We start from the raw sequence: 25,137 nt of genomic DNA, 5'->3' as shown, positions 1-25,137 counted from the left end.
TGAGAGGGTTCCATGGTGTAATGGTTAGCACTCTGGACTCTGAATCCAGCGATCCGAGTTCAAATCTCGGTGGGACCTACTACAATTATGAGATTCACTGTTTAACTCATTTTTTAGAATTTGGTCTAGAAAAAACCTAATATCAATGTTTTATACTGATGCGTATGAACGCATAAGTATGTATAGATGCATACATAGCTTTATCCATCTAGATAGCTGTTAGACAATATGAACATATCAATTATTCATAAACATAAATATTGAAGCTGAACCTAGAAACTGTTCTTTCACATCCACATTGTAAACATGAGTTTATTTTCCTTTCTCATCTATATGGCCAGTAATGAGATAGTTCATTTTTGCTGATTTCTTAGCTGACAACATGCTGGACTTACACAGTGCATTTCATTGTGAATTTCTTTGAAAGTGAATTTCAGATTCACACCTTTGACATGTCTTTCAAAAGATTCAACTTTATTGGTTGTGGATTTACTGTTGAAAATCAGTGTGTAAAATCTTTGTACGTCTGAATTTCAAGATTATTATTCAAACTGCACATCTTCGGTCCCCATAATACAAAGTTTGAGTCCTCAAGTTTTGTTTTAATGAATGCTTTGCAATTAAAAAGTTCCTTGTTCCCCTTATCAATAACAGTAAGATTTTAAAAAGTAATGTCGTGCATCAAGCCCCTGTGATGAGTTTGAGAAACCAGAGTGAGTTTGTAAAATCTCTCATTATTTTGAGCCATTTAGTTTCCAGGTATTGTAAAAATTCTATTATTTGCTCACATCTAGTAAACTTTTAGAGTATAATCAATAAATTAATTTTTCGCCCTACCGGTATTAGATATGTGATATTAATGAATACACTTGAAAGAAAATGATTTGGTCAAGAGTCATAAAATGGTCCCACCGAGATTTGAACTCGGATCATTGGATTCAAAGTCCAAAGTGCTAACCATTACACCATGGAACCTCCCATGTGAAAGGAGTGCAAACTGCTGCAGCAATGTGGAAATGTCAAAGTTTTTAATATTCTACTGTCAAAGAGAAACTGAATTGGATTGCTTTCCTATTCTGGTAAACTTTTGCATATTGAACTATGTTGGGGAAGGATGTTGCCCAAAAGACTCAAATAACGTTATAACTCTGTTGAACAGTGGTTTTTATGTGAGATAATATTTTTCAATGAAAGATAAGTTGCCCCCTGAGGCAAATCTCTTCTGTCAAAATGGAAAGCTCACCCTGGTACGGGAGGGTGGATGGTGTCGTGGTTAGCACTCTGGACTCTGAAAACAGGGATCTGAGTACAAATTTCAGTGGGACTTATCTGAACATTACAATTTTCTTTTCCATTCAGTTCTTAAAAGTTTTATTTGGAACAACATCACATTTACTTATAAACATGTAAAAATCAACCTGTACATATGTATCTCTGTATATATAGCTATATGTCTCTGTATATTTATAGGAACATATAAACATATAGATTATAAAAATAAATATAATTAGTGGAGGTGAAAATCATGAACAGTTGTTGCCTCTCAGCATTTGAAACATGAGTTTCTACTTCTTTCTCTTTTATATGTCCTGAAATTGAGATAGTCACTTTTTACTCATTATTGATCCAACAATACAGTTGATGTATACAAAGCATATCATATGATTTGTGAATAAAGTTCAAAAATGAGAATTTGATCAGTACCTGTGATGCCTCCGACCAAAAGCTTATATTTTACGATTGGAGATCAACTGTTGTAAATCAGCATGAAAAACATTTTCTTTTCACGATTTCCATACTAATATAAAACAACATTTTTACTAGCTGAATGAGATCATCATTTGGGTTCCTCTATGTTTGATTGAAGAAAACTTCTCATTCAAAATGTGCTATTTTCGCCTTATCAATAGCGGGAAAGCTTAAAAAAGTGATGCTGTGAATCACCCGTCTGAAATGCGTTTGAGAAAATCAGGATATGATTTTAAAATGGCTAACTACTTTGTGAAGAAATTTGATGTCAAAGTATTGTAAAGTTTGTATTGATGTGACTTGTTCAAGCTGATGGACATTTTGAAAGCATTCAATAATTGACTCTTTCAACCTACTGGTGTTGGATTTGAGCTATCAATGAACAAAGATGAAGAAATGGAAAAGCTCAAGAGTAATAAAAAAAGTCCCTCCAAGGTTTCAAATCGGATCATTGGATGCAAAGTCCAAATTGCCAACCATTGCTCTATCGAGCCACCCATGCAGGAGACAGAGACATTGCTTCAGTAGTCTGGAAATGTAGACTGTTTTCTTATGCTACAGGCAAAGATGAACATTGTGATATAACTTTTATATTCAGATAAACATTTGAATATTTAACACTTTTATAGAGAATATAGCTGAAAAGAATCAAATCACATTAAATCTCTATCCACTATGACCATTCAAATGAGATATCTTTTTATCAATATAAGAGAAGGACATCACTGATGCGCTCTCTTTTGTCTCAATGGAAAAGGCACTCTTGTGTGAGAGGGTTCCATGGTGTAATGGTTAGCACTCTGGACTCTGAATCCAGCGATCTGAGTTCAAATCTCGGTGGGACCTACTACAATAATGAGATTCACTGTTTAACTCATTTTTTAGAATTTGGTCTAGAAAAAACCTAATATCAATGTTTTATACTGATGCGTATGAACGCATAAGTATGTATAGATGCATACATAGCTTTATCCATCTAGATAGCTGTTAGACAATATGAACATATCAATTATTCATAAACATAAATATTGAAGCTGAACCTAGAAACTGTTCTTTCACATCCACATTGTAAACATGAGTTTATTTTCCTTTCTCATCTATATGGCCAGTAATGAGATAGTTCATTTTTGCTGATTTCTTAGCTGACAACATGCTGGACTTACACAGTGCATTTCATTGTGAATTTCTTTGAAAGTGAATTTCAGATTCACACCTTTGACATGTCTTTCAAAAGATTCAACTTTATTGGTTGTGGATTTACTGTTGAAAATCAGTGTGTAAAATCTTTGTACGCCTGAATTTCAAGATTATTATTCAAACTGCACATCTTCGGTCCCCGTAATACAAAGTTTGACTCCTCAAGTTTTGTTTTAATGAATGCTTTGCAATTAAAAAGTTCCTTGTTCCCCTTATCAATAACAGTAAGATTTTAAAAAGTAATGTCGTGCATCAAGCCCCTGTGATGAGTTTGAGAAACCAGAGTGAGTTTGTAAAATCTCTCATTATTTTGAGCCATTTAGTTTCCAGGTATTGTAAAAATTCTATTATTTGCTCACATCTAGTAAACTTTTAGAGTATAATCAATAAATTAATTTTTCACCCTACCGGTATTAGATATGTGATATTAATGAATACACTTGAAAGAAAATGATTTGGTCAAGAGTCATAAAATGGTCCCACCGAGATTTGAACTCGGATCATTGGATTCAAAGTCCAAAGTGCTAACCATTACACCATGGAACCTCCCATGTGAAAGGAGTGCAAACTGCTGCAGCAATGTGGAAATGTCAAAGTTTTTAATATTCTACTGACAAAGAGAAACTGAATTGGATTGCTTTCCTATTCTGGTAAACTTTTGCATATTGAACTATGTTGGGGAAGGATGTTGCCCAAAAGACTCAAATAACGTTATAACTCTATTGAACAGTGGTTTTTATGTGAGATAATATTTTTCAATGAAAGATAAGTTGCCCCCTGAGGCAAATCTCTTCTGTCAAAATGGAAAGCTCACCCTGGTACGGGAGGGTGGATGGTGTTGTAGTTAGCACTCTGGACTCTGAAAACAGGGATCTGAGTACAAATTTCAGTGGGACTTATCTGAACATTACAATTTTCTTTTCCATTCAGTTCTTAGAAGTTTTATTTGGAACAACATCACATTTACTTATAAACATGTAAAAATCAACCTGTACATATGTATCTCTGTATATACAGCTATATGTCTCCGTATATTTATAGGAACATATAAACATATAGATTATAAAAATAAATATAATTAGTGGTGGTGAAAATCATGAACAGTTGTTGCCTCTCAGCATTTGAAACATGAGTTTCTACTTCTTTCTCTTTTATATGTCCTGAAATTGAGATAGTCACTTTTTACTCATTATTGATCCAACAATACAGTTGATGTATACAAAGCATATCATATGATTTGTGAATGAAGTTCAAAAATGAGAATTTGATCAGTACCTGTCATGCCTCCGACCAAAAGCTTATATTTTACGATTGGAGATCAACTGTTGTAAATCAGCATGAAAAACATTTTCTTTTCACGATTTCCATACTAATATAAAACAACATTTTTACTAGCTGAATGAGATCATCATTTGGGTTCCTCTATGTTTGATTGAAGAAAACTTCTCATTCAAAATGTGCTATTTTCGCCTTATCAATAGCGGGAAAGCTTAAAAAAGTGATGCTGTGAATCACCCGTCTGAAATGCGTTTGAGAAAATCAGGATATGATTTTATAATGGCTAACTACTTTGTGAAGAAATTTGATGTCAAAGTATTGTAAAGTTTGTATTGATGTAACTTGTTCAAGCTGATGGACATTTTGAAAGCATTCAATAATTGACTCTTTCAACCTACTGGTGTTGGATTTGAGCTATCAATGAACAAAGATGAAGAAATGGAAAAGCTCAAGAGTAATAAAAAAAGTCCCTCCAAGGTTTCAAATCGGATCATTGGATGCAAAGTCCAAATTGCCAACCATTGCTCTATCGAGCCACCCATGCAGGAGACAGAGACATTGCTTCAGTAGTCTGGAAATGTAGACTGTTTTATTATGCTACAGGCAAAGATGAACATTGTGATATAACTTTTATATTCAGATAAACATTTGAATATTTAACACTTTTATAGAGAATATAGCTGAAAAGAATCAAATCACATTAAATCTCTATCCACTATGACCATTCAAATGAGATATCTTTTTATCAATATAAGAGAAGGACATCACTGATGCGCTCTCTTTTGTCTCAATGGAAAAGGCACTCTTGTGTGAGAGGGTTCCATGGTGTAATGGTTAGCACTCTGGACTCTGAATCCAGCGATCCGAGTTCAAATCTCGGTGGGACCTACTACAATAATGAGATTCACTGTTTAACTCATTTTTTAGAATTTGGTCTTGAAAAAACCTAATATCAATGTTTTATACTGATGCGTATGAACGCATAAGTATGTATAGATGCATACATAGCTTTATCCATCTAGATAGCTGTTAGACAATAAGAACATATCAATTATTCATAAACATAAATATTGAAGCTGAACCTAGAAACTGTTCTTTCACATCCACATTGTAAACATGAGTTTATTTTCCTTTCTCATCTATATGGCCAGTAATGAGATAGTTCATTTTTGCTGATTTCTTAGCTGACAACATGCTGGACTTACACAGTGCATTTCATTGTGAATTTCTTTGAAAGTGAATTTCAGATTCACACCTTTGACATGTCTTTCAAAAGATTCAACTTTATTGGTTGTGGATTTACTGTTGAAAATCAGTGTGTAAAATCTTTGTACGTCTGAATTTCAAGATTATTATTCAAACTGCACATCTTCGGTCCCCGTAATACAAAGTTTGACTCCTCAAGTTTTGTTTTAATGAATGCTTTGCAATTAAAAAGTTCCTTGTTCCCCTTATCAATAACAGTAAGATTTTAAAAAGTAATGTCGTGCATCAAGCCCCTGTGATGAGTTTGAGAAACCAGAGTGAGTTTGTAAAATCTCTCATTATTTTGAGCCATTTAGTTTCCAGGTATTGTAAAAATTCTATTATTTGCTCACATCTAGTAAACTTTTAGAGTATAATCAATAAATTAATTTTTCACCCTACCGGTATTAGATATGTGATATTAATGAATACACTTGAAAGAAAATGATTTGGTCAAGAGTCATAAAATGGTCCCACCGAGATTTGAACTCGGATCATTGGATTCAAAGTCCAAAGTGCTAACCATTACACCATGGAACCTCCCATGTGAAAGGAGTGCAAACTGCTGCAGCAATGTAGAAATGTCAAAGTTTTTAATATTCTACTGTCAAAGAGAAACTGAATTGGATTGCTTTCCTATTCTGGTAAACTTTTGCATATTGAACTATGTTGGGGAAGGATGTTGCCCAAAAGACTCAAATAACGTTATAACTCTGTTGAACAGTGGTTTTTATGTGAGATAATATTTTTCAATGAAAGATAAGTTGCCCCCTGAGGCAAATCTCTTCTGTCAAAATGGAAAGCTCACCCTGGTACGGGAGGGTGGATGGTGTTGTGGTTAGCACTCTGGACTCTGAAAACAGGGATCTGAGTACAAATTTCAGTGGGACTTATCTGAACATTACAATTTTCTTTTCCATTCAGTTCTTAGAAGTTTTATTTGGAACAACATCACATTTACTTATAAACATGTAAAAATCAACCTGTACATATGTATCTCTGTATATATAGCTATATGTCTCTGTATATTTATAGGAACATATAAACATATAGATTATAAAAATAAATATAATTAGTGGAGGTGAAAATCATGAACAGTTGTTGCCTCTCAGCATTTGAAACATGAGTTTCTACTTCTTTCTCTTTTATATGTCCTGAAATTGAGATAGTCACTTTTTACTCATTATTGATCCAACAATACAGTTGATGTATACAAAGCATATCATATGATTTGTGAATAAAGTTCAAAAATGAGAATTTGATCAGTACCTGTGATGCCTCCGACCAAAAGCTTATATTTTACGATTGGAGATCAACTGTTGTAAATCAGCATGAAAAACATTTTCTTTTCACGATTTCCATACTAATATAAAACAACATTTTTACTAGCTGAATGAGATCATCATTTGGGTTCCTCTATGTTTGATTGAAGAAAACTTCTCATTCAAAATGTGCTATTTTCGCCTTATCAATAGCGGGAAAGCTTAAAAAAGTGATGCTGTGAATCACCCGTCTGAAATGCGTTTGAGAAAATCAGGATATGATTTTATAATGGCTAACTACTTTGTGAAGAAATTTGATGTCAAAGTATTGTAAAGTTTGTATTGATGTAACTTGTTCAAGCTGATGGACATTTTGAAAGCATTCAATAATTGACTCTTTCAACCTACTGGTGTTGGATTTGAGCTATCAATGAACAAAGATGAAGAAATGGAAAAGCTCAAGAGTAATAAAAAAAGTCCCTCCAAGGTTTCAAATCGGATCATTGGATGCAAAGTCCAAATTGCCAACCATTGCTCTATCGAGCCACCCATGCAGGAGACAGAGACATTGCTTCAGTAGTCTGGAAATGTAGACTGTTTTATTATGCTACAGGCAAAGATGAACATTGTGATATAACTTTTATATTCAGATAAACATTTGAATATTTAACACTTTTATAGAGAATATAGCTGAAAAGAATCAAATCACATTAAATCTCTATCCACTATGACCATTCAAATGAGATATCTTTTTATCAATATAAGAGAAGGACATCACTGATGCGCTCTCTTTTGTCTCAATGGAAAAGGCACTCTTGTGTGAGAGGGTTCCATGGTGTAATGGTTAGCACTCTGGACTCTGAATCCAGCGATCCGAGTTCAAATCTCGGTGGGACCTACTACAATAATGAGATTCACTGTTTAACTCATTTTTTAGAATTTGGTCTAGAAAAAACCTAATATCAATGTTTTATACTGATGCGTATGAACGCATAAGTATGTATAGATGCATACATAGCTTTATCCATCTAGATAGCTGTTAGACAATAAGAACATATCAATTATTCATAAACATAAATATTGAAGCTGAACCTAGAAACTGTTCTTTCACATCCACATTGTAAACATGAGTTTATTTTCCTTTCTCATCTATATGGCCAGTAATGAGATAGTTCATTTTTGCTGATTTCTTAGCTGACAACATGCTGGACTTACACAGTGCATTTCATTGTGAATTTCTTTGAAAGTGAATTTCAGATTCACACCTTTGACATGTCTTTCAAAAGATTCAACTTTATTGGTTGTGGATTTACTGTTGAAAATCAGTGTGTAAAATCTTTGTACGTCTGAATTTCAAGATTATTATTCAAACTGCACATCTTCGGTCCCCGTAATACAAAGTTTGACTCCTCAAGTTTTGTTTTAATGAATGCTTTGCAATTAAAAAGTTCCTTGTTCCCCTTATCAATAACAGTAAGATTTTAAAAAGTAATGTCGTGCATCAAGCCCCTGTGATGAGTTTGAGAAACCAGAGTGAGTTTGTAAAATCTCTCATTATTTTGAGCCATTTAGTTTCCAGGTATTGTAAAAATTCTATTATTTGCTCACATCTAGTAAACTTTTAGAGTATAATCAAAAAATTAATTTTTCACCCTACCGGTATTAGATATGTGATATTAATGAATACACTTGAAAGAAAATGATTTGGTCAAGAGTCATAAAATGGTCCCACCGAGATTTGAACTCGGATCATTGGATTCAAAGTCCAAAGTGCTAACCATTACACCATGGAACCTCCCATGTGAAAGGAGTGCAAACTGCTGCAGCAATGTAGAAATGTCAAAGTTTTTAATATTCTACTGTCAAAGAGAAACTGAATTGGATTGCTTTCCTATTCTGGTAAACTTTTGCATATTGAACTATGTTGGGGAAGGATGTTGCCCAAAAGACTCAAATAACGTTATAACTCTGTTGAACAGTGGTTTTTATGTGAGATAATATTTTTCAATGAAAGATAAGTTGCCCCCTGAGGCAAATCTCTTCTGTCAAAATGGAAAGCTCACCCTGGTACGGGAGGGTGGATGGTGTCGTGGTTAGCACTCTGGACTCTGAAAACAGGGATCTGAGTACAAATTTCAGTGGGACTTATCTGAACATTACAATTTTCTTTTCCATTCAGTTCTTAGAAGTTTTTTTTGGAACAACATCACATTTACTTATAAACATGTAAAAATCAACCTGTACATATGTATCTCTGTATATATAGCTATATGTCTCTGTATATTTATAGGAACATATAAACATATAGATTATAAAAATAAATATAATTAGTGGAGGTGAAAATCATGAACAGTTGTTGCCTCTCAGCATTTGAAACATGAGTTTCTACTTCTTTCTCTTTTATATGTCCTGAAATTGAGATAGTCACTTTTTACTCATTATTGATCCAACAATACAGTTGATGTATACAAAGCATATCATATGATTTGTGAATGAAGTTCAAAAATGAGAATTTGATCAGTACCTGTCATGCCTCCGACCAAAAGCTTATATTTTACGATTGGAGATCAACTGTTGTAAATCAGCATGAAAAACATTTTCTTTTCACGATTTCCATACTAATATAAAACAACATTTTTACTAGCTGAATGAGATCATCATTTGGGTTCCTCTATGTTTGATTGAAGAAAACTTCTCATTCAAAATGTGCTATTTTCGCCTTATCAATAGCGGGAAAGCTTAAAAAAGTGATGCTGTGAATCACCCGTCTGAAATGCGTTTGAGAAAATCAGGATATGATTTTATAATGGCTAACTACTTTGTGAAGAAATTTGATGTCAAAGTATTGTAAAGTTTGTATTGATGTAACTTGTTCAAGCTGATGGACATTTTGAAAGCATTCAATAATTGACTCTTTCAACCTACTGGTGTTGGATTTGAGCTATCAATGAACAAAGATGAAGAAATGGAAAAGCTCAAGAGTAATAAAAAAAGTCCCTCCAAGGTTTCAAATCGGATCATTGGATGCAAAGTCCAAATTGCCAACCATTGCTCTATCGAGCCACCCATGCAGGAGACAGAGACATTGCTTCAGTAGTCTGGAAATGTAGACTGTTTTATTATGCTACAGGCAAAGATGAACATTGTGATATAACTTTTATATTCAGATAAACATTTGAATATTTAACACTTTTATAGGGAATATAGCTGAAAAGAATCAAATCACATTAAATCTCTATCCACTATGACCATTCAAATGAGATATCTTTTTATCAATATAAGAGAAGGACATCACTGATGCGCTCTCTTTTGTCTCAATGGAAAAGGCACTCTTGTGTGAGAGGGTTCCATGGTGTAATGGTTAGCACTCTGGACTCTGAATCCAGCGATCCGAGTTCAAATCTCGGTGGGACCTACTACAATTATGAGATTCACTGTTTAACTCATTTTTTAGAATTTGGTCTAGAAAAAACCTAATATCAATGTTTTATACTGATGCGTATGAACGCATAAGTATGTATAGATGCATACATAGCTTTATCCATCTAGATAGCTGTTAGACAATATGAACATATCAATTATTCATAAACATAAATATTGAAGCTGAACCTAGAAACTGTTCTTTCACATCCACATTGTAAACATGAGTTTATTTTCCTTTCTCATCTATATGGCCAGTAATGAGATAGTTCATTTTTGCTGATTTCTTAGCTGACAACATGCTGGACTTACACAGTGCATTTCATTGTGAATTTCTTTGAAAGTGAATTTCAGATTCACACCTTTGACATGTCTTTCAAAAGATTCAACTTTATTGGTTGTGGATTTACTGTTGAAAATCAGTGTGTAAAATCTTTGTACGTCTGAATTTCAAGATTATTATTCAAACTGCACATCTTCGGTCCCCGTAATACAAAGTTTGAGTCCTCAAGTTTTGTTTTAATGAATGCTTTGCAATTAAAAAGTTCCTTGTTCCCCTTATCAATAACAGTAAGATTTTAAAAAGTAATGTCGTGCATCAAGCCCCTGTGATGAGTTTGAGAAACCAGAGTGAGTTTGTAAAATCTCTCATTATTTTGAGCCATTTAGTTTCCAGGTATTGTAAAAATTCTATTATTTGCTCACATCTAGTAAACTTTTAGAGTATAATCAATAAATTAATTTTTCACCCTACCGGTATTAGATATGTGATATTAATGAATACACTTGAAAGAAAATGATTTGGTCAAGAGTCATAAAATGGTCCCACCGAGATTTGAACTCGGATCATTGGATTCAAAGTCCAAAGTGCTAACCATTACACCATGGAACCTCCCATGTGAAAGGAGTACAAACTGCTGCAGCAATGTGGAAATGTCAAAGTTTTTAATATTCTACTGTCAAAGAGAAACTGAATTGGATTGCGTTCCTATTCTGGTAAACTTTTGCATATTGAACTATGTTGGGGAAGGATGTTGCCCAAAAGACTCAAATAACGTTATAACTCTGTTGAACAGTGGTTTTTATGTGAGATAATATTTTTCAATGAAAGATAAGTTGCCCCCTGAGGCAAATCTCTTCTGTCAAAATGGAAAGCTCACCCTGGTACGGGAGGGTGGATGGTGTCGTGGTTAGCACTCTGGACTCTGAAAACAGGGATCTGAGTACAAATTTCAGTGGGACTTATCTGAACATTACAATTTTCTTTTCCATTCAGTTCTTAAAAGTTTTATTTGGAACAACATCACATTTACTTATAAACATGTAAAAATCAACCTGTACATATGTATCTCTGTATATATAGCTATATGTCTCTGTATATTTATAGGAAAATATAAACATATAGATTATAAAAATAAATATAATTAGTGGAGGTGAAAATCATGAACAGTTGTTGCCTCTCAGCATTTGAAACATGAGTTTCTACTTCTTTCTCTTTTATATGTCCTGAAATTGAGATAGTCACTTTTTACTCATTATTGATCCAACAATACAGTTGATGTATACAAAGCATATCATATGATTTGTGAATAAAGTTCAAAAATGAGAATTTGATCAGTACCTGTGATGCCTCCGACCAAAAGCTTATATTTTACGATTGGAGATCAACTGTTGTAAATCAGCATGAAAAACATTTTCTTTTCACGATTTCCATACTAATATAAAACAACATTTTTACTAGCTGAATGAGATCATCATTTGGGTTCCTCTATGTTTGATTGAAGAAAACTTCTCATTCAAAATGTGCTATTTTCGCCTTATCAATAGCGGGAAAGCTTAAAAAAGTGATGCTGTGAATCACCCGTCTGAAATGCGTTTGAGAAAATCAGGATATGATTTTAAAATGGCTAACTACTTTGTGAAGAAATTTGATGTCAAAGTATTGTAAAGTTTGTATTGATGTGACTTGTTCAAGCTGATGGACATTTTGAAAGCATTCAATAATTGACTCTTTCAACCTACTGGTGTTGGATTTGAGCTATCAATGAACAAAGATGAAGAAATGGAAAAGCTCAAGAGTAATAAAAAAAGTCCCTCCAAGGTTTCAAATCGGATCATTGGATGCAAAGTCCAAATTGCCAACCATTGCTCTATCGAGCCACCCATGCAGGAGACAGAGACATTGCTTCAGTAGTCTGGAAATGTAGACTGTTTTATTATGCTACAGGCAAAGATGAACATTGTGATATAACTTTTATATTCAGATAAACATTTGAATATTTAACACTTTTATAGAGAATATAGCTGAAAAGAATCAAATCACATTAAATCTCTATCCACTATGACCATTCAAATGAGATATCTTTTTATCAATATAAGAGAAGGACATCACTGATGCGCTCTCTTTTGTCTCAATGGAAAAGGCACTCTTGTGTGAGAGGGTTCCATGGTGTAATAGTTAGCACTCTGGACTCTGAATCCAGCGATCTGAGTTAAAATCTCGGTGGGACCTACTACAATAATGAGATTCACTGTTTAACTCATTTTTTAGAATTTGGTCTAGAAAAAACCTAATATCAATGTTTTATACTGATGCGTATGAACGCATAAGTATGTATAGATGCATACATAGCTTTATCCATCTAGATAGCTGTTAGACAATATGAACATATCAATTATTCATAAACATAAATATTGAAGCTGAACCTAGAAACTGTTCTTTCACATCCACATTGTAAACATGAGTTTATTTTCCTTTCTCATCTATATGGCCAGTAATGAGATAGTTCATTTTTGCTGATTTCTTAGCTGACAACATGCTGGACTTACACAGTGCATTTCATTGTGAATTTCTTTGAAAGTGAATTTCAGATTCACACCTTTGACATGTCTTTCAAAAGATTCAACTTTATTGGTTGTGGATTTACTGTTGAAAATCAGTGTGTAAAATCTTTGTACGCCTGAATTTCAAGATTATTATTCAAACTGCACATCTTCGGTCCCCGTAATACAAAGTTTGACTCCTCAAGTTTTGTTTTAATGAATGCTTTGCAATTAAAAAGTTCCTTGTTCCCCTTATCAATAACAGTAAGATTTTAAAAAGTAATGTCGTGCATCAAGCCCCTGTGATGAGTTTGAGAAACCAGAGTGAGTTTGTAAAATCTCTCATTATTTTGAGCCATTTAGTTTCCAGGTATTGTAAAAATTCTATTATTTGCTCACATCTAGTAAACTTTTAGAGTATAATCAATAAATTAATTTTTCACCCTACCGGTATTAGATATGTGATATTAATGAATACACTTGAAAGAAAATGATTTGGTCAAGAGTCATAAAATGGTCCCACCGAGATTTGAACTCGGATCATTGGATTCAAAGTCCAAAGTGCTAACCATTACACCATGGAACCTCCCATGTGAAAGGAGTGCAAACTGCTGCAGCAATGTGGAAATGTCAAAGTTTTTAATATTCTACTGACAAAGAGAAACTGAATTGGATTGCTTTCCTATTCTGGTAAACTTTTGCATATTGAACTATGTTGGGGAAGGATGTTGCCCAAAAGACTCAAATAACGTTATAACTCTATTGAACAGTGGTTTTTATGTGAGATAATATTTTTCAATGAAAGATAAGTTGCCCCCTGAGGCAAATCTCTTCTGTCAAAATGGAAAGCTCACCCTGGTACGGGAGGGTGGATGGTGTTGTAGTTAGCACTCTGGACTCTGAAAACAGGGATCTGAGTACAAATTTCAGTGGGACTTATCTGAACATTACAATTTTCTTTTCTATTCAGTTCTTAGAAGTTTTATTTGGAACAACATCACATTTACTTATAAACATGTAAAAATCAACCTGTACATATGTATCTCTGTATATATAGCTATATGTCTCTGTATATTTATAGGAAAATATAAACATATAGATTATAAAAATAAATATAATTAGTGGAGGTGAAAATCATGAACAGTTGTTGCCTCTCAGCATTTGAAACATGAGTTTCTACTTCTTTCTCTTTTATATGTCCTGAAATTGAGATAGTCACTTTTTACTCATTATTGATCCAACAATACAGTTGATGTATACAAAGCATATCATATGATTTGTGAATAAAGTTCAAAAATGAGAATTTGATCAGTACCTGTGATGCCTCCGACCAAAAGCTTATATTTTACGATTGGAGATCAACTGTTGTAAATCAGCATGAAAAACATTTTCTTTTCACGATTTCCATACTAATATAAAACAACATTTTTACTAGCTGAATGAGATCATCATTTGGGTTCCTCTATGTTTGATTGAAGAAAACTTCTCATTCAAAATGTGCTATTTTCGCCTTATCAATAGCGGGAAAGCTTAAAAAAGTGATGCTGTGAATCACCCGTCTGAAATGCGTTTGAGAAAATCAGGATATGATTTTAAAATGGCTAACTACTTTGTGAAGAAATTTGATGTCAAAGTATTGTAAAGTTTGTATTGATGTGACTTGTTCAAGCTGATGGACATTTTGAAAGCATTCAATAATTGACTCTTTCAACCTACTGGTGTTGGATTTGAGCTATCAATGAACAAAGATGAAGAAATGGAAAAGCTCAAGAGTAATAAAAAAAGTCCCTCCAAGGTTTCAAATCGGATCATTGGATGCAAAGTCCAAATTGCCAACCATTGCTCTATCGAGCCACCCATGCAGGAGACAGAGACATTGCTTCAGTAGTCTGGAAATGTAGACTGTTTTATTATGCTACAGGCAAAGATGAACATTGTGATATAACTTTTATATTCAGATAAACATTTGAATATTTAACACTTTTATAGAGAATATAGCTGAAAAGAATCAAATCACATTAAATCTCTATCCACTATGACCATTCAAATGAGATATCTTTTTATCAATATAAGAGAAGGACATCACTGATGCGCTCTCTTTTGTCTCAATGGAAAAGGCACTCTTGTGTGAGAGGGTTCCATGGTGTAATAGTTAGCACTCTGGACTCTGAATCCAGCGATCTGAGTTAAAATCTCGGTGGGACCTACTACAATAATGAGATTCACTGTTTAACTCATTTTTTAGAATTTGGTCTAGAAAAAACCTAATATCAATGTTTTATACTGATGCGTATGAACGCATAAGTATGTATAGATGCATACATAGCTTTATCCATCTAGATAGCTGTTAGACAATATGAACATATCAATTATTCATAAACATAAATATTGAAGCTGAACCTAGAAACTGTTCTTTCACATCCACATTGTAAACATGAGTTTATTTTCCTTTCTCATCTATATGGCCAGTAATGAGATAGTTCATTTTTGCTGATTTCTTAGCTGACAACATGCTGGACTTACACAGTGCATTTCATTGTGAATTTCTTTGAAAGTGAATTTCAGATTCACACCTTTGACATGTCTTTCAAAAGATTCAACTTTATTGGTTGTGGATTTACTGTTGAAAATCAGTGTGTAAAATCTTTGTACGCCTGAATTTCAAGATTATTATTCAAACTGCACATCTTCGGTCCCCGTAATACAAAGTTTGACTCCTCAAGTTTTGTTTTAATGAATGCTTTGCAATTAAAAAGTTCCTTGTTCCCCTTATCAATAACAGTAAGATTTTAAAAAGTAATGTCGTGCATCAAGCCCCTGTGATGAGTTTGAGAAACCAGAGTGAGTTTGTAAAATCTCTCATTATTTTGAGCCATTTAGTTTCCAGGTATTGTAAAAATTCTATTATTTGCTCACATCTAGTAAACTTTTAGAGTATAATCAATAAATTAATTTTTCACCCTACCGGTATTAGATATGTGATATTAATGAATACACTTGAAAGAAAATGATTTGGTCAAGAGTCATAAAATGGTCCCACCGAGATTTGAACTCGGATCATTGGATTCAAAGTCCAAAGTGCTAACCATTACACCATGGAACCTCCCATGTGAAAGGAGTGCAAACTGCTGCAGCAATGTGGAAATGTCAAAGTTTTTAATATTCTACTGACAAAGAGAAACTGAATTGGATTGCTTTCCTATTCTGGTAAACTTTTGCATATTGAACTATGTTGGGGAAGGATGTTGCCCAAAAGACTCAAATAACGTTATAACTCTATTGAACAGTGGTTTTTATGTGAGATAATATTTTTCAATGAAAGATAAGTTGCCCCCTGAGGCAAATCTCTTCTGTCAAAATGGAAAGCTCACCCTGGTACGGGAGGGTGGATGGTGTTGTAGTTAGCACTCTGGACTCTGAAAACAGGGATCTGAGTACAAATTTCAGTGGGACTTATCTGAACATTACAATTTTCTTTTCTATTCAGTTCTTAGAAGTTTTATTTGGAACAACATCACATTTACTTATAAACATGTAAAAATCAACCTGTACATATGTATCTCTGTATATATAGCTATATGTCTCCGTATATTTATAGGAACATATAAACATATAGATTATAAAAATAAATATAATTAGTGGAGGTGAAAATCATGAACAGTTGTTGCCTCTCAGCATTTGAAACATGAGTTTCTACTTCTTTCTCTTTTATATGTCCTGAAATTGAGATAGTCACTTTTTACTCATTATTGATCCAACAATACAGTTGATGTATACAAAGCATATCATATGATTTGTGAATGAAGTTCAAAAATGAGAATTTGATCAGTACCTGTCATGCCTCCGACCAAAAGCTTATATTTTACGATTGGAGATCAACTGTTGTAAATCAGCATGAAAAACATTTTCTTTTCACGATTTCCATACTAATATAAAACAACATTTTTACTAGCTGAATGAGATCATCATTTGGGTTCCTCTATGTTTGATTGAAGAAAACTTCTCATTCAAAATGTGCTATTTTCGCCTTATCAATAGCGGGAAAGCTTAAAAAAGTGATGCTGTGAATCACCCGTCTGAAATGCGTTTGAGAAAATCAGGATATGATTTTATAATGGCTAACTACTTTGTGAAGAAATTTGATGTCAAAGTATTGTAAAGTTTGTATTGATGTAACTTGTTCAAGCTGATGGACATTTTGAAAGCATTCAATAATTGACTCTTTCAACCTACTGGTGTTGGATTTGAGCTATCAATGAACAAAGATGAAGAAATGGAAAAGCTCAAGAGTAATAAAAAAAGTCCCTCCAAGGTTTCAAATCGGATCATTGGATGCAAAGTCCAAATTGCCAACCATTGCTCTATCGAGCCACCCATGCAGGAGACAGAGACATTGCTTCAGTAGTCTGGAAATGTAGACTGTTTTATTATGCTACAGGCAAAGATGAACATTGTGATATAACTTTTATATTCAGATAAACATTTGAATATTTAACACTTTTATAGAGAATATAGCTGAAAAGAATCAAATCACATTAAATCTCTATCCACTATGACCATTCAAATGAGATATCTTTTTATCAATATAAGAGAAGGACATCACTGATGCGCTCTCTTTTGTCTCAATGGAAAAGGCACTCTTGTGTGAGAGGGTTCCATGGTGTAATGGTTAGCACTCTGGACTCTGAATCCAGCGATCCGAGTTCAAATCTAGGTGGGACCTACTACAATAATGAGATTCACTGTTTAACTCATTTTTTAGAATTTGGTCTAGAAAAAACCTAATATCAATGTTTTATACTGATGCGTATGAACGCATAAGTATGTATAGATGCATACATAGCTTTATCCATCTAGATAGCTGTTAGACAATATGAATATATCAATTATTCATAAACATAAATATTGAAGCTGAACCTAGAAACTGTTCTTTCACATCCACATTGTAAACATGAGTTTATTTTCCTTTCTCATCTATATGGCCAGTAATGAGATAGTTCATTTTTGCTGATTTCTTAGCTGACAACATGCTGGACTTACACAGTGCATTTCATTGTGAATTTCTTTGAAAGTGAATTTCAGATTCACACCTTTGACATGTCTTTCAAAAGATTCAACTTTATTGGTTGTGGATTTACTGTTGAAAATCAGTGTGTAAAATCTTTGTACGTCTGAATTTCAAGATTATTATTCAAACTGCACATCTTCGGTCCCCGTAATACAAAGTTTGACTCCTCAAGTTTTGTTTTAATGAATGCTTTGCAATTAAAAAGTTCCTTGTTCCCCTTATCAATAACAGTAAGATTTTAAAAAGTAATGTCGTGCATCAAGCCCCTGTGATGAGTTTGAGAAACCAGAGTGAGTTTGTAAAATCTCTCATTATTTTGAGCCATTTAGTTTCCAGGTATTGTAAAAATTCTATTATTTGCTCACATCTAGTAAACTTTTAGAGTATAATCAATAAATTAATTTTTCACCCTACCGGTATTAGATATGTGATATTAATGAATACACTTGAAAGAAAATGATTTGGTCAAGAGTCATAAAATGGTCCCACCGAGATTTGAACTCGGATCATTGGATTCAAAGTCCAAAGTGCTAACCATTACACCATGGAACCTCCCATGTGAAAGGAGTGCAAACTGCTGCAGCAATGTGGAAATGTCAAAGTTTTTAATATTCTACTGACAAAGAGAAACTGAATTGGATTGCTTTCCTATTCTGGTAAACTTTTGCATATTGAACTATGTTGGGGAAGGATGTTGCCCAAAAGACTCAAATAACGTTATAACTCTATTGAACAGTGGTTTTTATGTGAGATAATATTTTTCAATGAAAGATAAGTTGCCCCCTGAGGCAAATCTCTTCTGTCAAAATGGAAAGCTCACCCTGGTACGGGAGGGTGGATGGTGTTGTAGTTAGCACTCTGGACTCTGAAAACAGGGATCTGAGTACAAATTTCAGTGGGACTTATCTGAACATTACAATTTTCTTTTCTATTCAGTTCTTAGAAGTTTTATTTGGAACAACATCACATTTACTTATAAACATGTAAAAATCAACCTGTACATATGTATCTCTGTATATATAGCTATATGTCTCCGTATATTTATAGGAACATATAAACATATAGATTATAAAAATAAATATAATTAGTGGAGGTGAAAATCATGAACAGTTGTTGCCTCTCAGCATTTGAAACATGAGTTTCTACTTCTTTCTCTTTTATATGTCCTGAAATTGAGATAGTCACTTTTTACTCATTATTGATCCAACAATACAGTTGATGTATACAAAGCATATCATATGATTTGTGAATGAAGTTCAAAAATGAGAATTTGATCAGTACCTGTCATGCCTCCGACCAAAAGCTTATATTTTACGATTGGAGATCAACTGTTGTAAATCAGCATGAAAAACATTTTCTTTTCACGATTTCCATACTAATATAAAACAACATTTTTACTAGCTGAATGAGATCATCATTTGGGTTCCTCTATGTTTGATTGAAGAAAACTTCTCATTCAAAATGTGCTATTTTCGCCTTATCAATAGCGGGAAAGCTTAAAAAAGTGATGCTGTGAATCACCCGTCTGAAATTCGTTTGAGAAAATCAGGATATGATTTTATAATGGCTAACTACTTTGTGAAGAAATTTGATGTCAAAGTATTGTAAAGTTTGTATTGATGTAACTTGTTCAAGCTGATGGACATTTTGAAAGCATTCAATAATTGACTCTTTCAACCTACTGGTGTTGGATTTGAGCTATCAATGAACAAAGATGAAGAAATGGAAAAGCTCAAGAGTAATAAAAAAAGTCCCTCCAAGGTTTCAAATCGGATCATTGGATGCAAAGTCCAAATTGCCAACCATTGCTCTATCGAGCCACCCATGCAGGAGACAGAGACATTGCTTCAGTAGTCTGGAAATGTAGACTGTTTTATTATGCTACAGGCAAAGATGAACATTGTGATATAACTTTTATATTCAGATAAACATTTGAATATTTAACACTTTTATAGAGAATATAGCTGAAAAGAATCAAATCACATTAAATCTCTATCCACTATGACCATTCAAATGAGATATCTTTTTATCAATATAAGAGAAGGACATCACTGATGCGCTCTCTTTTGTCTCAATGGAAAAGGCACTCTTGTGTGAGAGGGTTCCATGGTGTAATGGTTAGCACTCTGGACTCTGAATCCAGCGATCCGAGTTCAAATCTAGGTGGGACCTACTACAATAATGAGATTCACTGTTTAACTCATTTTTTAGAATTTGGTCTAGAAAAAACCTAATATCAATGTTTTATACTGATGCGTATGAACGCATAAGTATGTATAGATGCATACATAGCTTTATCCATCTAGATAGCTGTTAGACAATATGAATATATCAATTATTCATAAACATAAATATTGAAGCTGAACCTAGAAACTGTTCTTTCACATCCACATTGTAAACATGAGTTTATTTTCCTTTCTCATCTATATGGCCAGTAATGAGATAGTTCATTTTTGCTGATTTCTTAGCTGACAACATGCTGGACTTACACAGTGCATTTCATTGTGAATTTCTTTGAAAGTGAATTTCAGATTCACACCTTTGACATGTCTTTCAAAAGATTCAACTTTATTGGTTGTGGATTTACTGTTGAAAATCAGTGTGTAAAATCTTTGTACGTCTGAATTTCAAGATTATTATTCAAACTGCACATCTTCGGTCCCCGTAATACAAAGTTTGACTCCTCAAGTTTTGTTTTAATGAATGCTTTGCAATTAAAAAGTTCCTTGTTCCCCTTATCAATAACAGTAAGATTTTAAAAAGTAATGTCGTGCATCAAGCCCCTGTGATGAGTTTGAGAAACCAGAGTGAGTTTGTAAAATCTCTCATTATTTTGAGCCATTTAGTTTCCAGGTATTGTAAAAATTCTATTATTTGCTCACATCTAGTAAACTTTTAGAGTATAATCAATAAATTAATTTTTCACCCTACCGGTATTAGATATGTGATATTAATGAATACACTTGAAAGAAAATGATTTTGTCAAGAGTCATAAAATGGTCCCACCGAGATTTGAACTCGGATCATTGGATTCAAAGTCCAAAGTGCTAACCATTACACCATGGAACCTCCCATGTGAAAGGAGTGCAAACTGCTGCAGCAATGTGGAAATGTCAAAGTTTTTAATATTCTACTGTCAAAGAGAAACTGAATTGGATTGCTTTCCTATTCTGGTAAACTTTTGCATATTGAACTATGTTGGGGAAGGATGTTGCCCAAAAGACTCAAATAACGTTATAACTCTGTTGAACAGTGGTTTTTATGTGAGATAATATTTTTTAATGAAAGATAAGTTGCCCCCTGAGGCAAATCTCTTCTGTCAAAATGGAAAGCTCACCCTGGTACGGGAGGGTGGATGGTGTCGTGGTTAGCACTCTGGACTCTGAAAACAGGGATCTGAGTACAAATTTCAGTGGGACTTATCTGAACATTACAATTTTCTTTTCCATTCAGTTCTTAGAAGTTTTATTTGGAACAACATCACATTTACTTATAAACATGTAAAAATCAACCTGTACATATGTATCTCTGTATATATAGCTATATGTCTCTGTATATTTATAGGAACATATAAACATATAGATTATAAAAATAAATATAATTAGTGGAGGTGAAAATCATGAACAGTTGTTGCCTCTCAGCATTTGAAACATGAGTTTCTACTTCTTTCTCTTTTATATGTCCTGAAATTGAGATAGTCACTTTTTACTCATTATTGATCCAACAATACAGTTGATGTATACAAAGCAAATCATATGATTTGTGAATGAAGTTCAAAAATGAGAATTTGATCAGTACCTGTCATGCATCCGACCAAAAGCTTATATTTTACGATTGGAGATCAACTGTTGTAAATCAGCATGAAAAACATTTTCTTTTCACGATTTCCATACTAATATAAAACAACATTTTTACTAGCTGAATGAGATCATCATTTGGGTTCCTCTATGTTTGATTGAAGAAAACTTCTCATTCAAAATGTGCTATTTTCGCCTTATCAATAGCGGGAAAGCTTAAAAAAGTGATGCTGTGAATCACCCGTCTGAAATGCGTTTGAGAAAATCAGGATATGATTTTATAATGGCTAACTACTTTGTGAAGAAATTTGATGTCAAAGTATTGTAAAGTTTGTATTGATGTAACTTGTTCAAGCTGATGGACATTTTGAAAGCATTCAATAATTGACTCTTTCAACCTACTGGTGTTGGATTTGAGCTATCAATGAACAAAGATGAAGAAATGGAAAAGGTCAAGAGTAATAAAAAAAGTCCCTCCAAGGTTTCAAATCGGATCATTGGATGCAAAGTCCAAATTGCCAACCATTGCTCTATCGAGCCACCCATGCAGGAGACAGAGACATTGCTTCAGTAGTCTGGAAATGTAGACTGTTTTATTATGCTACAGGCAAAGATGAACATTGTGATATAACTTTTATATTCAGATAAACATTTGAATATTTAACACTTTTATAGAGAATATAGCTGAAAAGAATCAAATCACATTAAATCTCTATCCACTATGACCATTCAAATGAGATATCTTTTTATCAATATAAGAGAAGGACATCACTGATGCGCTCTCTTTTGTCTCAATGGAAAAGGCACTCTTGTGTGAGAGGGTTCCATGGTGTAATGGTTAGCACTCTGGACTCTGAATCCAGAGATCCGAGTTCAAATCTCGGTGGGACCTACTACAATAATGAGATTCACTGTTTAACTCATTTTTTAGAATTTGGTCTAGAAAAAACCTAATATCAATGTTTTATACTGATGCGTATGAACGCATAAGTATGTATAGATGCATACATAGCTTTATCCATCTAGATAGCTGTTAGACAATATGAACATATCAATTATTCATAAACATAAATATTGAAGCTGAACCTAGAAACTGTTCTTTCACATCCACATTGTAAACATGAGTTTATTTTCCTTTCTCATCTATATGGCCAGTAATGAGATAGTTCATTTTTGCTGATTTCTTAGCTGACAACATGCTGGACTTACACAGTGCATTTCATTGTGAATTTCTTTGAAAGTGAATTTCAGATTCACACCTTTGACATGTCTTTCAAAAGATTCAACTTTATTGGTTGTGGATTTACTGTTGAAAATCAGTGTGTAAAATCTTTGTACGTCTGAATTTCAAGATTATTATTCAAACTGCACATCTTCGGTCCCCGTAATACAAAGTTTGACTCCTCAAGTTTTGTTTTAATGAATGCTTTGCAATTAAAAAGTTCCTTGTTCCCCTTATCAATAACAGTAAGATTTTAAAAAGTAATGTCGTGCATCAAGCCCCTGTGATGAGTTTGAGAAACCAGAGTGAGTTTGTAAAATCTCTCATTATTTTGAGCCATTTAGTTTCCAGGTATTGTAAAAATTCTATTATTTGCTCACATCTAGTAAACTTTTAGAGTATAATCAATAAATTAATTTTTCACCCTACCGGTATTAGATATGTGATATTAATGAATACACTTGAAAGAAAATGATTTGGTCAAGAGTCATAAAATGGTCCCACCGAGATTTGAACTCGGATCATTGGATTCAAAGTCCAAAGTGCTAACCATTACACCATGGAACCTCCCATGTGAAAGGAGTGCAAACTGCTGCAGCAATGTGGAAATGTCAAAGTTTTTAATATTCTACTGTCAAAGAGAAACTGAATTGGATTGCTTTCCTATTCTGGTAAACTTTTGCATATTGAACTATGTTGGGGAAGGATGTTGCCCAAAAGACTCAAATAACGTTATAACTCTGTTGAACAGTGGTTTTTATGTGAGATAATATTTTTCAATGAAAGATAAGTTGCCCCCTGAGGCAAATCTCTTCTGTCAAAATGGAAAGCTCACCCTGGTACGGGAGGGTGGATGGTGTCGTGGTTAGCACTCTGGACTCTGAAAACAGGGATCTGAGTACAAATTTCAGTGGGACTTATCTGAACATTACAATTTTCTTTTCCATTCAGTTCTTAGAAGTTTTATTTGGAACAACATCACATTTACTTATAAACATGTAAAAATCAACCTGTACATATGTATCTCTGTATATATAGCTATATGTCTCTGTATATTTATAGGAACATATAAACATATAGATTATAAAAATAAATATAATTAGTGGAGGTGAAAATCATGAACAGTTGTTGCCTCTCAGCATTTGAAACATGAGTTTCTACTTCTTTCTCTTTTATATGTCCTGAAATTGAGATAGTCACTTTTTACTCATTATTGATCCAACAATACAGTTGATGTATACAAAGCATATCATATGATTTGTGAATGAAGTTCAAAAATGAGAATTTGATCAGTACCTGTCATGCCTCCGACCAAAAGCTTATATTTTACGATTGGAGATCAACTGTTGTAAATCAGCATGAAAAACATTTTCTTTTCACGATTTCCATACTAATATAAAACAACATTTTTACTAGCTGAATGAGATCATCATTTGGGTTCCTCTATGTTTGATTGAAGAAAACTTCTCATTCAAAATGTGCTATTTTCGCCTTATCAATAGCGGGAAAGCTTAAAAAAGTGATGCTGTGAATCACCCGTCTGAAATGCGTTTGAGAAAATCAGGATATGATTTTATAATGGCTAACTACTTTGTGAAGAAATTTGATGTCAAAGTATTGTAAAGTTTGTATTGATGTAACTTGTTCAAGCTGATGGACATTTTGAAAGCATTCAATAATTGACTCTTTCAACCTACTGGTGTTGGATTTGAGCTATCAATGAACAAAGATGAAGAAATGGAAAAGGTCAAGAGTAATAAAAAAAGTCCCTCCAAGGTTTCAAATCGGATCATTGGATGCAAAGTCCAAATTGCCAACCATTGCTCTATCGAGCCACCCATGCAGGAGACAGAGACATTGCTTCAGTAGTCTGGAAATGTAGACTGTTTTATTATGCTACAGGCAAAGATGAACATTGTGATATAACTTTTATATTCAGATAAACATTTGAATATTTAACACTTTTATAGAGAATATAGCTGAAAAGAATCAAATCACATTAAATCTCTATCCACTATGACCATTCAAATGAGATATCTTTTTATCAATATAAGAGAAGGACATCACTGATGCGCT

The 25,137-nt window shown here is 33.5% G+C and overlaps 16 non-coding genes across 16 annotated transcripts; 6 read left to right on the top strand and 10 right to left on the bottom strand.

The window, feature by feature from the left end:
- The first annotated feature begins 6 nt into the window (after window positions 1-6).
- On the top strand, window positions 7-78 carry TRNAQ-CUG (transfer RNA glutamine (anticodon CUG)). Its single transcript has one exon. It is a non-coding gene; the product is annotated as a tRNA-Gln (tRNA).
- An 825-nt stretch (window positions 79-903) lies between these two features.
- TRNAQ-UUG (transfer RNA glutamine (anticodon UUG)) lies at window positions 904-975 on the bottom strand. The gene has a single exon. It is a non-coding gene; the product is annotated as a tRNA-Gln (tRNA).
- A 1,548-nt stretch (window positions 976-2,523) lies between these two features.
- TRNAQ-CUG (transfer RNA glutamine (anticodon CUG)) lies at window positions 2,524-2,595 on the top strand. Its single transcript has one exon. It is a non-coding gene; the product is annotated as a tRNA-Gln (tRNA).
- Window positions 2,596-3,420: 825 nt separating this feature from the next.
- Window positions 3,421-3,492, bottom strand: TRNAQ-UUG (transfer RNA glutamine (anticodon UUG)). Its single transcript has one exon. It is a non-coding gene; the product is annotated as a tRNA-Gln (tRNA).
- A 1,548-nt stretch (window positions 3,493-5,040) lies between these two features.
- Window positions 5,041-5,112, top strand: TRNAQ-CUG (transfer RNA glutamine (anticodon CUG)). Its single transcript has one exon. It is a non-coding gene; the product is annotated as a tRNA-Gln (tRNA).
- An 825-nt stretch (window positions 5,113-5,937) lies between these two features.
- Window positions 5,938-6,009, bottom strand: TRNAQ-UUG (transfer RNA glutamine (anticodon UUG)). Its single transcript has one exon. It is a non-coding gene; the product is annotated as a tRNA-Gln (tRNA).
- A 1,548-nt stretch (window positions 6,010-7,557) lies between these two features.
- On the top strand, window positions 7,558-7,629 carry TRNAQ-CUG (transfer RNA glutamine (anticodon CUG)). Its single transcript has one exon. It is a non-coding gene; the product is annotated as a tRNA-Gln (tRNA).
- An 825-nt stretch (window positions 7,630-8,454) lies between these two features.
- On the bottom strand, window positions 8,455-8,526 carry TRNAQ-UUG (transfer RNA glutamine (anticodon UUG)). The gene has a single exon. It is a non-coding gene; the product is annotated as a tRNA-Gln (tRNA).
- Window positions 8,527-10,074: 1,548 nt separating this feature from the next.
- On the top strand, window positions 10,075-10,146 carry TRNAQ-CUG (transfer RNA glutamine (anticodon CUG)). The gene has a single exon. It is a non-coding gene; the product is annotated as a tRNA-Gln (tRNA).
- Window positions 10,147-10,971: 825 nt separating this feature from the next.
- On the bottom strand, window positions 10,972-11,043 carry TRNAQ-UUG (transfer RNA glutamine (anticodon UUG)). The gene has a single exon. It is a non-coding gene; the product is annotated as a tRNA-Gln (tRNA).
- A 2,445-nt stretch (window positions 11,044-13,488) lies between these two features.
- On the bottom strand, window positions 13,489-13,560 carry TRNAQ-UUG (transfer RNA glutamine (anticodon UUG)). Its single transcript has one exon. It is a non-coding gene; the product is annotated as a tRNA-Gln (tRNA).
- Window positions 13,561-16,005: 2,445 nt separating this feature from the next.
- Window positions 16,006-16,077, bottom strand: TRNAQ-UUG (transfer RNA glutamine (anticodon UUG)). The gene has a single exon. It is a non-coding gene; the product is annotated as a tRNA-Gln (tRNA).
- A 2,445-nt stretch (window positions 16,078-18,522) lies between these two features.
- TRNAQ-UUG (transfer RNA glutamine (anticodon UUG)) lies at window positions 18,523-18,594 on the bottom strand. The gene has a single exon. It is a non-coding gene; the product is annotated as a tRNA-Gln (tRNA).
- A 2,445-nt stretch (window positions 18,595-21,039) lies between these two features.
- Window positions 21,040-21,111, bottom strand: TRNAQ-UUG (transfer RNA glutamine (anticodon UUG)). The gene has a single exon. It is a non-coding gene; the product is annotated as a tRNA-Gln (tRNA).
- Window positions 21,112-22,659: 1,548 nt separating this feature from the next.
- Window positions 22,660-22,731, top strand: TRNAQ-CUG (transfer RNA glutamine (anticodon CUG)). The gene has a single exon. It is a non-coding gene; the product is annotated as a tRNA-Gln (tRNA).
- Window positions 22,732-23,556: 825 nt separating this feature from the next.
- Window positions 23,557-23,628, bottom strand: TRNAQ-UUG (transfer RNA glutamine (anticodon UUG)). The gene has a single exon. It is a non-coding gene; the product is annotated as a tRNA-Gln (tRNA).
- Window positions 23,629-25,137: the final 1,509 nt, after the last annotated feature.

This window comes from Triturus cristatus, chromosome 5_2 (assembly GCF_964204655.1).
Source record: "Triturus cristatus chromosome 5_2, aTriCri1.1, whole genome shotgun sequence".
In the NCBI taxonomy this organism is placed as follows: domain Eukaryota; kingdom Metazoa; phylum Chordata; class Amphibia; order Caudata; family Salamandridae; genus Triturus; species Triturus cristatus.
The sequence above is the reverse complement of the archived record's forward strand: the minus strand, read 5'-3'. Positions and strand labels throughout refer to the sequence as shown.